The sequence below is a fragment of the Ambystoma mexicanum genome, chromosome 9 (assembly GCF_040938575.1).
Source record: "Ambystoma mexicanum isolate Mex_15411 chromosome 9, UKY_AmexF1_1, whole genome shotgun sequence".
NCBI classification, from domain to species: Eukaryota; Metazoa; Chordata; class Amphibia; order Caudata; family Ambystomatidae; genus Ambystoma; species Ambystoma mexicanum.
In genome coordinates, this window is record NC_090931.1 from 946,282,100 (window position 1) to 946,295,549 (window position 13,450).

A 13,450-nucleotide genomic window follows, 5' to 3' on the forward strand; every position below is an offset into this window, starting at 1 on the left:
GTCCCGGGAAGCCCTGCCTCTGTCCCTTCCCCCTGACAGGCTGTTGGGTGGAAGTTCTCTTTATGGTAGTGTGGGGAAGTGCCGACCAGACTGGCTGGAGCCTTCTCAACGACCGTATGTTGTGGGTACGCCTGTGGGTGGGACCTGGGTGAATGGAGTGTGTGACAAATATACATTCTATGTTGTGGCTGTCTAGTATCTGGTGGTTGACACAATGGTTGAGACAGCCCTGTCCGAAACCGGTATGAATGCAACTTGGAGTGTTGAATGGCTCGGTACTTGTCCCAATACACATAACTTGTTGTGAGTGTCTGGAGAGAAGTGAATGGCCTGAATACCTTGTGTGCCTGACTGGCTGCCTGCCTGCATGAATGCCCGTAGTCGTGATTGGATGCTTGAGTGTGACCCAGTGGAATGAATGGGAGATCAACAATATATCTGGGGACCTCTCACTGCTAGGAATCGTGTTCAGAAACTTAAGTCCACTATGACGAGTAACTGGAGTGAAGCTTAACCTTGAGCCCTGCTGGACGAGAAGAATTGCTGTTGCTCTCCTTCGCAATCTGAAAGCTGCTGTGCTTCAAGAACTGACCCAGAGAGGACTTGGTAAGGTGACCTCTTCCCGAGCTACGAGGGACCATCGTGCACAGCTGATCTTTGCCTAAGCTCCCTGGTAGACAGACCTTCGACAGGCTGCCGACCCAATACGGGGATTGCTGCGGAACTCCAAGGAGAAGCGCCCGGACTGTTGTCCGCCACTGTCGACGACCGCCGTCGCCGACTGGAGCCGCCGTGCTCCCATTGCCTAAGAACTTCATTGATCCAAGGACGCTCTCGTCTGCATCGTCGCCGCTGTATCCTGCTGGAGAAGGCCTGACTGTCGACGCGCCGAGCAGCATCCACCGGTGGGTTTCCTACCACCCAAAGATCACAGAGACACTGACCACTCAATACCCTTGCTGGGCCACATTTCTTCAACTCTTTGCGGGTCAGAACTATCGACACTGAGGTGCCCCGCACGCCTCTTCCTTGCAGGACGTTTACGCTTCACCGTCAACAAGCACCGCTAGGAACGACGCGACCATTTATCCGTCGTAGCTCGACCTGTTCTCCATCGGACGTTCGACGACCCGTGACTCCTGCCTGAAAGGGAGGACACTCAAGAAGGGTTGTCGATTTTCCAGACGAGGAACGCTACAACGCCAAGGTACTTTGGGGTCTCAGAACAATTGGAAAGTCTAGTGTGAACAATATATGGACTGGGCTTGTATCTTTCTTCTACAATTTGCCCAGGTGGAGGGATCTCCACACAGAACTGTGTCTAGGGGTAGGGCCCAGTATTCTGCCTATTGCTCAACCATCTTGCCTTCCTTCCTCTCTCTGCTGCTGGTTTCCTCTTTATTCTGATCTGTGTGTCATTCTGACCATATGCCCTTTAATAAGATCTAATAACGTTAGTGGTACCACTTTATAATTGTACATATTTACCATTGTTGATTTTCGGAGTACTAAGTGTGTATATGACCTTAAATATCAATTATATAAAGACTGTGTTTTAACCGATACAGTGTGTGGACATTCCTTTGTGGGTGCTCTGGGACTACACTGTACTTAAGAACCAGCTCACATCACATCCTGAGAAGCTAGGCCCTGATTGCTTGACCACAATACCAATAATAGAGAATCTTGGCAGGGGTCTCTGTGCCTCCCCTCTACCATATAGAGAGCAGAAGTGCAGACCCCCCTCCAGTCTTTACAATACGCATTCGAAGAAACACACGGCAGGGGTGCCCTTGGCGGTAGGGGATGTTAAGAGCCTGCTTGTGTCTGCGGTGGGAGATCAGGCTAATGTGACCATCATGATGCGGCATCATTCAACACAGTACGAGCACGTGTGTGGGATGCACTGAGGGAAACATTCCCAGACACTCCCGATTTACAGTCAGTGATGCAATGTACTATGAATGATGAGGAAGATGTGATGTCCTTCATCATTCGGGTGCAAGACATGTGGAGAGCGGAAACGGGTACGGCCTGGGATCAATCCACGTCCCTGTTTTACTTCATTATTAAAAGATGGCTCCCAAAGGAAGTGCAGAAGGCCCTTGATAAAAGGGCTGGGATAGAAGCCAAGGGGTGTCCTGGAAGTCAAAGCACTATAGTGCACCAGTGCAAAAGGATCAAAGAGAAAGATAAAGAGATAGCGCAGCGGCGGCTGGCAGACGAAGATAAATTACTACAGAGTAAGTTACTGAAGGTCAATGAAGCAGTAGGAAGGGAGCGGGAGGAAGAAGACGGCAGATGGAGGTCCCAATGCAGATGGTGACCAACTTGAGAGGTAATGGTCAAGAACCATGGGTGGAGGAGAATGGATATGAGGGACAACAGTGGCAGTCGAGGGGTGGGCAAGGAAACAGAGGAGGATTTAGAGGGCCCAGAGGAGGTGGCGCAGGGTATGGAGGGCCGCAAAGGGGAATGCAAGGACAATGTTGGCAGTGCGGGAGGTGGGGCCATTTTATGCGAGAGTGGCGAAGTAGGCCAAGTAACCCATATGCCAGCAGACATCCTCACCCAGGAAGCCCACATGGGCTGCCGATGGGTAGTGGGAGGAGAGACGGTCAGCCCGACCACCGGAACACTGGTGAACACCCCATGCCCCCACAGAATGCACCTACACACCCCCAGTGCCACAACCACACTGCCCACATGCACAATCAAACCTATGCCACTACCGCTAATGGGGCCCCAGCAGCACCATGCAGATGAACCGCCATAGTAACAGGGAATGTTTTTGATGTAGACGAACTCCCGTGGCACTCAGCATCGGAAGGCCCACAGAGAGCGTTTACGTGTCCAGTACTACAGGTAACCCGCGATGCAGCAGAGGAACCACTCATAGGGGCAGCGATAGGAAACAAGCAATTTATTTTCATGGTGGATTCGGGAGCGGAAAAATCATGCCTTAAGGAAGGTAGGTTTCCACTTTCAAATCGGACCTTGGAGACGCAGGGGTTCTCTGGGGTGGTGGTCGAGGTTCCATACACAGAAGAACTAGACATAACAGTGGGAGGAAAAACTGTATGGGCCCCTCTCCTGTACTACGAAGAATCACCCATTAACTTGCTGGGAAGGGACCTTCTTAGTAAACTCAATATGTCTATCTCATTCACAGCAAGAGGGATCGTATGCTCCACACCTGGCATATGCACACTGTGGGCAATGTTATTGATACACACTCAAGCTTGCTTCCTGCAAACACAAGGCATACCTGTGAATCCTGACATGTTTATACAGGGGCTAAGAATATTAACATGAGTGGTGCCAGAACTAAAAAACAGCAAATGGAGAGTGCCCTCCGAATTCATATTTCGCCCCGTGGCAGATCCAGAAATAGTGCCAGGATCCATTGTGCCCCTGGACATACACGCCATGCAGGTATCAGCGCACAGGATAGCAGTGATAGCCATGGACATGCAGGGGTGCCAGTGGAGGACAGTACTGTGCATTGACACCAATATGGTCCTGCGAGACTTATCTGATTAAGAGATTTTTAGTGACACAGAAGAGAAAGGGGAAATAGTAATGGAATTTGCAATCACTTGCGAAATAATGATCCAAAGACGAGAAGTACAATTACCACTTGTAGCCATGATCAGAGCCCCACCAGCGTATTTTGATGAAGATATGTTTTTAGTGCCTCAACAGTTGTGGACAACAGGCCAACATGACGTAGGGCTGCTGCATGAAGTAACACCAGTAAAGATTAAACTCAAACCTGGAGCCATTTTACCCAGAGTAAAGCAATACCCTATATCCAGGGAAGCAGAAGAAGGGATAAAAGACACAATTTATGCACTAATAATGCAGGGCATAATAGTACCTTCTAGACCTTGTAACACATGTATTTACCCAATTAAGAAAGCAAAGGGAGGAGCATGGAGTATGATCCAAGATTTACGGTCACTCAATGATGTGGCACAGAAGGAGTTCCCCCTAGTTCCAAATCCTGCCTCAATATTATGCAGCATTCCAACAGAAGCCACCCACTTCACGGTGGTAGACTTGAAGAATGCATTCTTTTCAAAACCACTCGATGGAGGGTCGTGGTATTTGACAGCATTCACCCTAGGAGGGAAAAGGTATGAACATTGTCGGTTGCCCCAAGGATACTGTGAGAGCCCCAGCGTATTCAATAGGATATTGCATGAGGACCTTGGGAATATATGCACGACAAGCCCCATAATTCAGTTCGTAGACGATTTGTTGGTCTGTGGAAAAAATGAGAGCGAGTGCAGAAAAAACTCAATCACCCTCCTGACACACTTGGCCCAAAAGGGGTACAAGGTAGACAGACAGAAGTTGCAGTACTACCTAACAGAAGTATTGTATTTGGGCCAATTGATTTCAAAAGATGGTAAAAGAATCATACCAGAGCAGCAGCAATAAAAGCAGTTAAAGAACCCAACACAGTGAAGGAAATGCTGAGGTTTCTCGGCATGTGTAATTACTGCCGGGCATGGATACTAGACTATGCGTCATATACAAAGCCCCTGTTACAGGCCCTCAAGGAGGTACAAAAGGAGAATACTAAACTGCAATGGACACAAGAAATGCACGCAGCTTTCGATACACTTAAAGAACTGACATCCACTGCACCAGTTCTTGCAAGCCCAAATTATGAGCAGGAATTTTACCTTTTTTCACATTGCAATGGCTCACTCATGACTGTCGTGCTGACACAAAAGACGTCACTGGCCCACAAACCCATGGCATTTTATAGTGGAACACTCGACGCAGTGATGCAAGGACACTTTGCGTGCGAACAGGCTCTCGCAGCCGCTGCGTTCGCAATAGAAAAAAGTTGCACTATCGTGATGGGATGCTCTGTCACTTTGTACGTAGAACATTCCCTGTTTGCCATACTTGAAAGGTCAAACAGCACACTGACGACACAAAGGGCCACAGCCTATGAACTGATCATTTCCAGCCCCAACATTCACATAGTGCGGTGTAAAAGCGTAAATCCAGACACATGCATTAGAGAGGCATGCACCGTAGAAGATATGCAAAAACATGATTGCTCCATGAATACGGCGAGCGGCGAAGACGCTCAACAGGCACACAAACTGCATTAACAGAAGGAGAAGTTTACTTTGTTGATGGGTCTGCCTCTATAGACTGCGAGACAGGAAAAAAGCACGTAGGAGCTGCAGTAGTGCAGGTGGAGGATGGGGAGTTCGAGGTGATTGTGCAAAAGAGGTTGCCCCCACATTTTCCGGCTCAAACGGCAGAATTAGTAGCATTGATAGAAGCCCTACACGCAGCAAAGGGATGCATGGTAACAGTGTACACAGACTCAGCATACATGACAACCACGGTGCACGGAGGGTTGGCCCGGTGGGGTAGAAGGGGATTTAGGAGAGCTGAGGGGTCACCAGTACAACATGCAGCATTATTAAGCGATCTGATCGACGCCCTAAAAGAACCCACACTTGTTGCGTTCATGCAATGTCAGGCCCACACTCGAGGTGATGACGCCATCTCATTAGGGAATGCGGCAGCAGACACTGCTGCCAAAGAGGCCTCCTACCTTCCCAAGAGCCCAACAGGTGAGTACATATTACAGAAGGCAATAGAAGAGGAACAGCCGGAGAACTTCAATGCAATACCAGTTTCCCAAATCATTGAACTCCAGCACGATGCACCAGGTGAGGAAAAGGAACTATGGGTGAAGCGAGGGTGTAGTCAGTCCCTGACTGACCTCTGGAGACAAAATATCACTGGTAAAGTGGTAATGCCAACCAAATTGCTAGAGGTAGCATTTAAGCAGTTGTACGTCCCAGCCCATAACGCCAAACAGCACATCATTGCAGAGATTAAGGAAAACTGGTTTGCTCCCGGATTACAGGAACATGTCACAAAACTGATAGTAGAATGCATCACGTATCAGACCTATAATTCTGGCATGATACTACGAATACTCAGAGGAACATTACCAAAACCAGAGGGGCCCTTTAGAGAACTACACATACACTACACTGACATGGGAGAACGGTGTAATGGAGCCAGATATTTGATCATTGTTGTGTGGCCATTCTCTCGGTGGGGGGAAGCAGGACCATGTGCCCACCCAGCCGCACGATTTACGGCCAGATTCCTAGTGAGGGAAGTTCTCCCTCGCTGAGGTATTTGTGACGTCATCCGATCCGACAACGGTACACATTTTGTGAATTACATGTTCAGGCACATTACAGCGATGTTAGGCATAACACACAAGCTCTGCATGATTTATCATCCGCAATCGAACGCCATTGTAGAAAAAATGAACGGATTGCTCAAGAGTAGATTGTCTAAACTGTGCCACACTCTCAAGAAGAACTGGGTATACTGTTTACCCCTAACGCTTATTGAAATGAGGAATCAACCTAGTAAGGACCACCACCTGTCACCACATAAAATTGTGACGGGTCAGAGAATGCACACAGCTCATTCACCCCTGCGCAGGCAGTTGGACGCCCATCAAAGTGCCACAGTCCTAGGCAAGGAGTTCCAAGAGCATCTCAAAAATTTGACAAAAGCGGCACGTGCAATAGCAAAACAGATAGCACCTCCTTTCATGCATGACATGCCGACGAACACAGCAGCACCTATAACAGAAAACGCAGATTGTCAGCTGATGGCAGGTGACATGGTTTATGTCAGGAGTTTTGTAAGAAGGTGGAAATGACCCAGGTTTAATGGCCCCTATAAGGTAATATTCTGCACACCCACAGATGTCAAGGTTGAGGGGTTGCGCTACTGGGTGTACTTGACAGATGTACGCAGGGCCTGCGGGAATGTAGATGATCGAAATGCCCAAGAAGGTATGGAGGAAGGTGACACTCAAACGCAATAAGGGGACCGGGTGAGACACTGGTATCCCATTGAATGCTTGACAAACCCTAGTTAGGATAAGAGCTGTGAACAAAAGTGTAAATATAGCAGCAATATGTGTAATCACGAAATATGAGAACAATAATGAAAATGACTGCATTTTATGATTCAAAGTATGGTGTACAATACCGATGTGTGAGTAACATTTTTTCTCCTCAACAGCGAAGTGATACAGGCACGGGCCAGACCTCCCTCCCTCCCTCTCTCCTCCCCAAACACACAATGTGGGAGCAGTGATGGCCAGAACTGTAAATAAATACCAAATTATAAGCAGACACAACGAGAAAAATTTAAATAAAATGATAATGAGAGTTTTAAAATAGCGCATTGATGGTTAAACAATGTAACGTATATGTTGCAATGCATGATTAACAAGTGCTTATGTTTCATTTATTAGGAAACTCATCAGGCATTGATAAGTCACCGAACACAGTTAGCAGTAGTGTAGAAAGGAATAGGAGGAGAAGAGAGTTATATCCTAGCTACTCGTATGAGTGCATGTTGTTTTTGTGTGCTGTGATGTTATTTGGCCTGTTTCTGTACTGGGCCATAGTGTATATTTCCATTGATGTTGGTAAAGGAGGTGCTGGCATAAAGACAATAGAGAGGGGAACCCACCTGATTTGGGATGGGGCCAGGCTAATATGGGGTTATTGGACCCCGGAAAACATTACAAACAATGCCACCGAGATGCACAACACAACATCACCCCGACCATGAAAAATGCACATTTCACTGTATACACAACGAATGACAAGACACCCTCTAAAACCATTCTCATTGGAACTCCCTATTCTTTCTACCCCCCTACTTTGGCTGCCCTCCTTGGGCCCCCTTGCCTTCACCCACTTGTGAGGAAAAAAACCATGGTGTCATCTTCGACTACTCTCTCCTTCTTACCTTGTATCTCTGACCTTGCCAAGAACGCTCACTTTCAGCTTCACCTTCTCAGAGGCATTCTCCCTTTCCTCATCTTCCCCCAGAAACTCAATGTCTCCAGAGCTTTGGTTCTCTCCAGGCTGGACTACTGCAACAGCCTCTTCCTCAATCTGCCTCTTTCCTCCCTCCACCCTCTTCAACTAATCCAGAATAGGACTGCAAGACTTATCCTTGTCCCCAGACCCAGGGACCGTATTTCTCCACCCCTGGCATCTCTCCACTGGCTTCTGGTGGCTGCAAGGATCAAATTCAATACCCTCTGCATCGTCCACAAGGCTTTCTGGAACCTGGGAACATGCTACATCTAACTTTCTCTCCTTAAATACCTCCCTGCTAGAGCCCTTCCATCCTCTAGCTCTAACTCTGTGCTTGAACTCAGAGCCACGTCCCAACGCACCGTAGCTGCCTATTTTTCGCACAGCATAAGACCATACCTGCTGCTGCAAAACATGTTCTTAGGCAGAATACCATTAAATTGACTATTAACATGTTTATAGGGTCCCCTCAGTCTTGACCAATGTGTCCATTTGGTTTGAGGGCCAGACAAGCAGCCAGCCAATCTATACCGCCACGGCAATGACGAGGACCACCACAGACCACAGCTCCTCCACGGAATCGTACAAAAATGTCGACCTGGGAATTACGAAGGCCGAAAATGCAGACATTTTTTTTTAACACCCCCCTTACACCACATATATATGTGAGGAGGGTTTAATATTGGGGGTTTGCGGGGGGTCTCCCGCTGCATATATACGTGGTGTAAAGGGTTAAAAAAAAGTCACCATTTTCGGCTGTTGCAATAATCACATAGATCCCTCCTCCACTAGTAGAAGTTCCTTTTCCACACCTGCTTACACACTTTTTTTCAACCCAAGAATGTTCACATTTGACCTAGCCGTTTGTACACTCTTTGTGAGCTAATGCCATTTTTCAATCCACCCCAATCTTCAGACTAGATATAACATATGCGCAAAATTAATATAACAAAGCAAAGCCATTCCTTACGGCTCCTGTTAAGACTACCCAACGCTGGCGCTATAATTTGTACCTTTTCACTTTACTGTTTTGTTAAATTGCAGGATTGTTTCCAAGTACGATGGTACGTGTCCACAGTAGCGCATTAGTTCACTAATCACTGCACAACAGCAGTCTGCCCTGGGAAGCGAAGCATGGCACGTTAGCCTTTTTCTATCATACTGTTAACACATTGGCGCCACACTGGATGTAGTGTAGTTTCAGCAGGAACACTAATTTCCGAAGACAATGCCAAGTCCTCAAGTTCTGCATGCTGTCTGGAACATTTGCCTCCTCATCAGTTGAACCGGAAAGATTTTCAATTAATGGTACAGTGAGCTTGGAAGATTGTATTTTTTTTTTTATTCTACGAGGCAACCACATTACTCTTGTGAGTCCTCAGAGAAACAAATAAATCTTTCCCCTGCTATTATTGCAGACATATACCCTATAACCTACCAGTGCTAATTGTACTGAATATGTGCCAGGTATTCCTTCATGGGCAGAATCCCAATCGCCGAACATAATTAATAGAGTTACACTCTTCAAGGCCATAATGCTCATCAGTTATTAATTAGCAATTCATTTTGCTGAATAAATAATACTTATGATTGATGAGGGAAATTGTAATTGGGCACTAGAGGTATTCCCAAAAGGGAATACCCCCACACAAATATAATCTGCGGCACGGAACAACTACTCCACTAAGACATTGCAGGTCATTTAATAAAACCCAAGCCAAGTAGCGGTGACAAAGCAACAATGTTCCCATTCAGAATGAGACAAAAACACACTGTTTTATACAGAAGATGCATGAATGCTGCAAGTGCATTCTGATAAGCGTTTAGCTGCATGGACCTTCTTGTTTGTGCTCTCGGTTTTTAGCATCCACTTGAACCATCAGGAAGGCATCAGATATGTCAACCGGCCGCGTGACCCGAGGGTCAAATTCTTCCCCTCTTGGCTTTTTGGCAAACAGGACTTTACACACTAGGACTTATAGGGCCTTTTCATGACGAGCAAAGTTGAACTTCAAGTACCAGCATTTACTTGTGTGATCATCTGTGATTTGCAAGGTGCCTTATGTGGAGAAAACGCCCTTCAAATGGCCTGGGGAGGACGGGCCGAAGCAAAGAGGGAGGGATGGGGCTGAGAAAAGGGCTGATAAACATAACCTTGCACCGTCATTACACAGCAAATTCCAGGTTAAAGGAGAGCTTTGATTGGACAGTTTGTGCGGCTACCTAAGAACATGAGGATAGCGGGGTCGGACTGGGCCATAAAATTGTCTCGGGGCACCAATGAAAAAGTGGACAAAGTTGTAAATCGTTCCTTTTGCGACACTGGTGGAATAGTACTCAAGGGGGAGTTTTCTGATGAAATGTAATGCAAACTGTACATTCTACTTATTCAGCAATACTAGTCAAATCTGTAAGCCACATAGTGAAGTAACTCATCAAACTGGCCCACATTGGTCTATAAAGTGGCCCACTTTGACCCAAAAAACTGGCCCATACCAGCTTTTTGCGTTTTAGGTTCGGCCACGGGCATATTGTCCTATAGGCCAATCCGAGCCTGCATGGATAGTCAAAGACGTCATACACAAGCCGCATACACTGCCAACGACGAATTAATACATACATATTTCAGTTAGCTAACAGGTGTTTGAACAACTCTAAGTGCTTTCCTGGATTTAAGGTGCTTTTCCCCTGCCTCTCTAAAAAGAAGCAAATCATTCCACAGTTTTGGGCACGGGGAAGCCAGCCTGTATGTGAACGCTTTTTAAATGCTGCCAGGAATCATTTAACTGAGAGGGCGATCTTAAATTTAAATTCCTTGAGTTCGTGTGGCTATTACTTTTTGGCCAATTGGCATGGTGAATAATTCAGAAAAGTTAATCTGTGTTTCACTGCTAACCGATACAACAGCAAGAGTCCTGTGTGACCTGGCCTCTTAGCCTTACACCAAGAGTCAAGCTGACTGCTCGCATTGTCGGAGTTTGAGCTGGTTGGTCAGTTTCTTTATATTATTAAATCCAAGGCTTTGCAACTATCTATGTGGAAAACACAGTTGCCCTGGCCACTTCCACCGTAGGTTGAACAGCCAATGCTGGGGGATGCATTCGAGAATGTAATGTTGGTAATGAGATTGTTGTGCAACCTCAGTAAACTGTGGAACAAAGATTGATTTGAAGCCAAGTATCACCCCAGGGTTCCTAACTTTATTCTATGGCGAGCGAAGCGGCAGCATAGCAAGCAAAAGGTCGGAGAACGGGCAGTTGCAGAGTATCCAGGCACGAATTTGGGTTTTTAAATGCAGATGCACAAGTTATTTTCTATCATTAATTCCTACATTTTTAAAATGTATCTAGTAATTTGGTGTCTTGTTTTGTGTTTTTATGGGTCTATGATCTGCAATAAACAGAAACGGACTTTTAAGTGCTTGTCTATGTGTTTTTTTGCAAGGTTAAACACCGAGAGTGAAACACGTATAGTTAGTTGGATGGATGGTGAGAATGACTCAGTGACGGACTATAATGTCCACATGTATGTGTTCAAAAGATAGAATAAGTCGGACTCGAGTACATTTCGTGTGCAGGCATAAAGGTGTCTGATCTTCCTGAAGTCAATCCAGATATTGAGAGGAATTCAGCAGCTGCTCAGTGTCATGGGCAGCAGACGTGTTCAATAGTATGACGGCTATTCATGGGTGTGTTATTTTCATGCACCTTAAGGAGTTGTTAACTCAAGTCTAGCATGGTGGGTCCAACTACTTGGACAGAATCCTGTCTATTGGTCGCTAAATAGTTCATCCACTTGCTCTTGACTTGGAGAAGGTTATTGACAAGCTTCTCTTTTATGGGTCATTAGAAATGGAATCAAAGGTTTGCAGAGAGTGATGTGAGCTGAATTGGGTTTCTCCAACAAGGGTCATCGATGTTTTCTACCAAGGGATTGCAAAGGTCCTGTTTTATGGAAATGTTTATGAATTTTACTAGAGAACGTGGTAACATTTAAAATGTCTATTAGATGACGTTTTAGTAATTTTGACTATTTGCATTGTCTTTGGTGCTGATGAGTTTAAGTGTAAAGATACTGGTTATGTCATTGTCCTCTAAATATGGTATTTTTTTTAATGTTGCTCTCAATATTTTTTTTGGTGCATTATTAGATGGCGAGTTGATCTTCTAGGTTTCGTAAAGGGATAACCACTCCACCCAAACAGAGTGTTCCTGCCCCTGCCCCTGGGGGGGGAGGGGGTGAACTCCGTTTGACCATTGGAGGGTAGAGGGACTTCTTCCCAGGCACAGCCAGGACACAGCTATAAAATAGAAGATTGACACTCTGAAATCGTTTGACGGCGAACCTGCAAATGAACTCCGGCCAATAAAAGACACTATGGGTGTTTTCCTGCCACACCCCATGTTGTCCCTATCCAGGGTCGGACTGGGGCATACAATTGTTGGCGGTAAAACATGGTACGCGAACACTGGTGTGGGTTGTCCCGGCTAAGATTCACTGGCTGTTTCATAAGTGAACTCTTGGAGATCTTGCAGACGTGAGTCGGTGTGAAAGGTTTGCTTGAGGTATTTTTTCCTAAAAAGCAAGGACAGCAAGCTTGTCAGATGGCAGTTGGTAGCTACGAAACATTTCATCCCGGGTTAATTCTATTCACATATTTTGTCTACTTTCTCCCTTTGTCTTACTTCGTGCGTCGGGCCAGCTGTATTGCAGGTTCATGCGCACAGCGACATGCTGCTTCCCCACAAGCTGGCGTGTTTGGTGACAGTTGATTTGCTGGTCATTTAGCGGCTCCTCTGGGCGGAAAAATAAAGTGCGTAGTAAAAGGGGCACGCAACTTGAATGGGAAGTGCCGACAAAGAGGACAGGTGGGTCAGCTGCTGGCCAGATGCTGTCTTCGATTTAACCTACTCTCAAAGACTTTTATGGCGCACTTTAGAATCCTGCCCAGCGAAGTAACACAAAGGCCGCACCCCGCAAATTACCAACGCGCGCATAGCCGTTGAATGCCAGGAAATGGTGTTAAAATGTTCACAAAACATATGTGAAAAGTGTGTTTTGCAGCCCTCTAGTCGCTGCATACTGGCTGCACGGCTGTGCGCACAGCGAACGCAGACCGTTGCTCCAGCTGAAAGGAGCTTAACACTAGCATAGCGCCGCCTCTCGCAGAGGTTGCGGACTCTTGTACGGGAAAGTGCGTGTCAAAGAAGCCAGTAGCCTCGGTTGTTAAGTTAACAGCCAATTAACGAACTCATGGGTGTTAATTATTTTCATACTGTATCATGTTCAATTAGCTCAATGGTGGCAACAAAGGCAACCTTGGACAATTGTGTTGATAGGCGCACAGTGTTTTCATTTGTAGCTAATCGGTTTAAGCTCGGCCGTTGCTAGGTTACGCGGCTCCCCAGAGGTAAAAAGGCAACGCAGATGCACTATGTTTAAATGACTACAGAGAACTGTTTAAACTCAAATCATGTATAACTCCATATTGATTTTTCAAAGAAAATTTCGGCGCCACGGTTTTGATATATTTTCCTCACAAC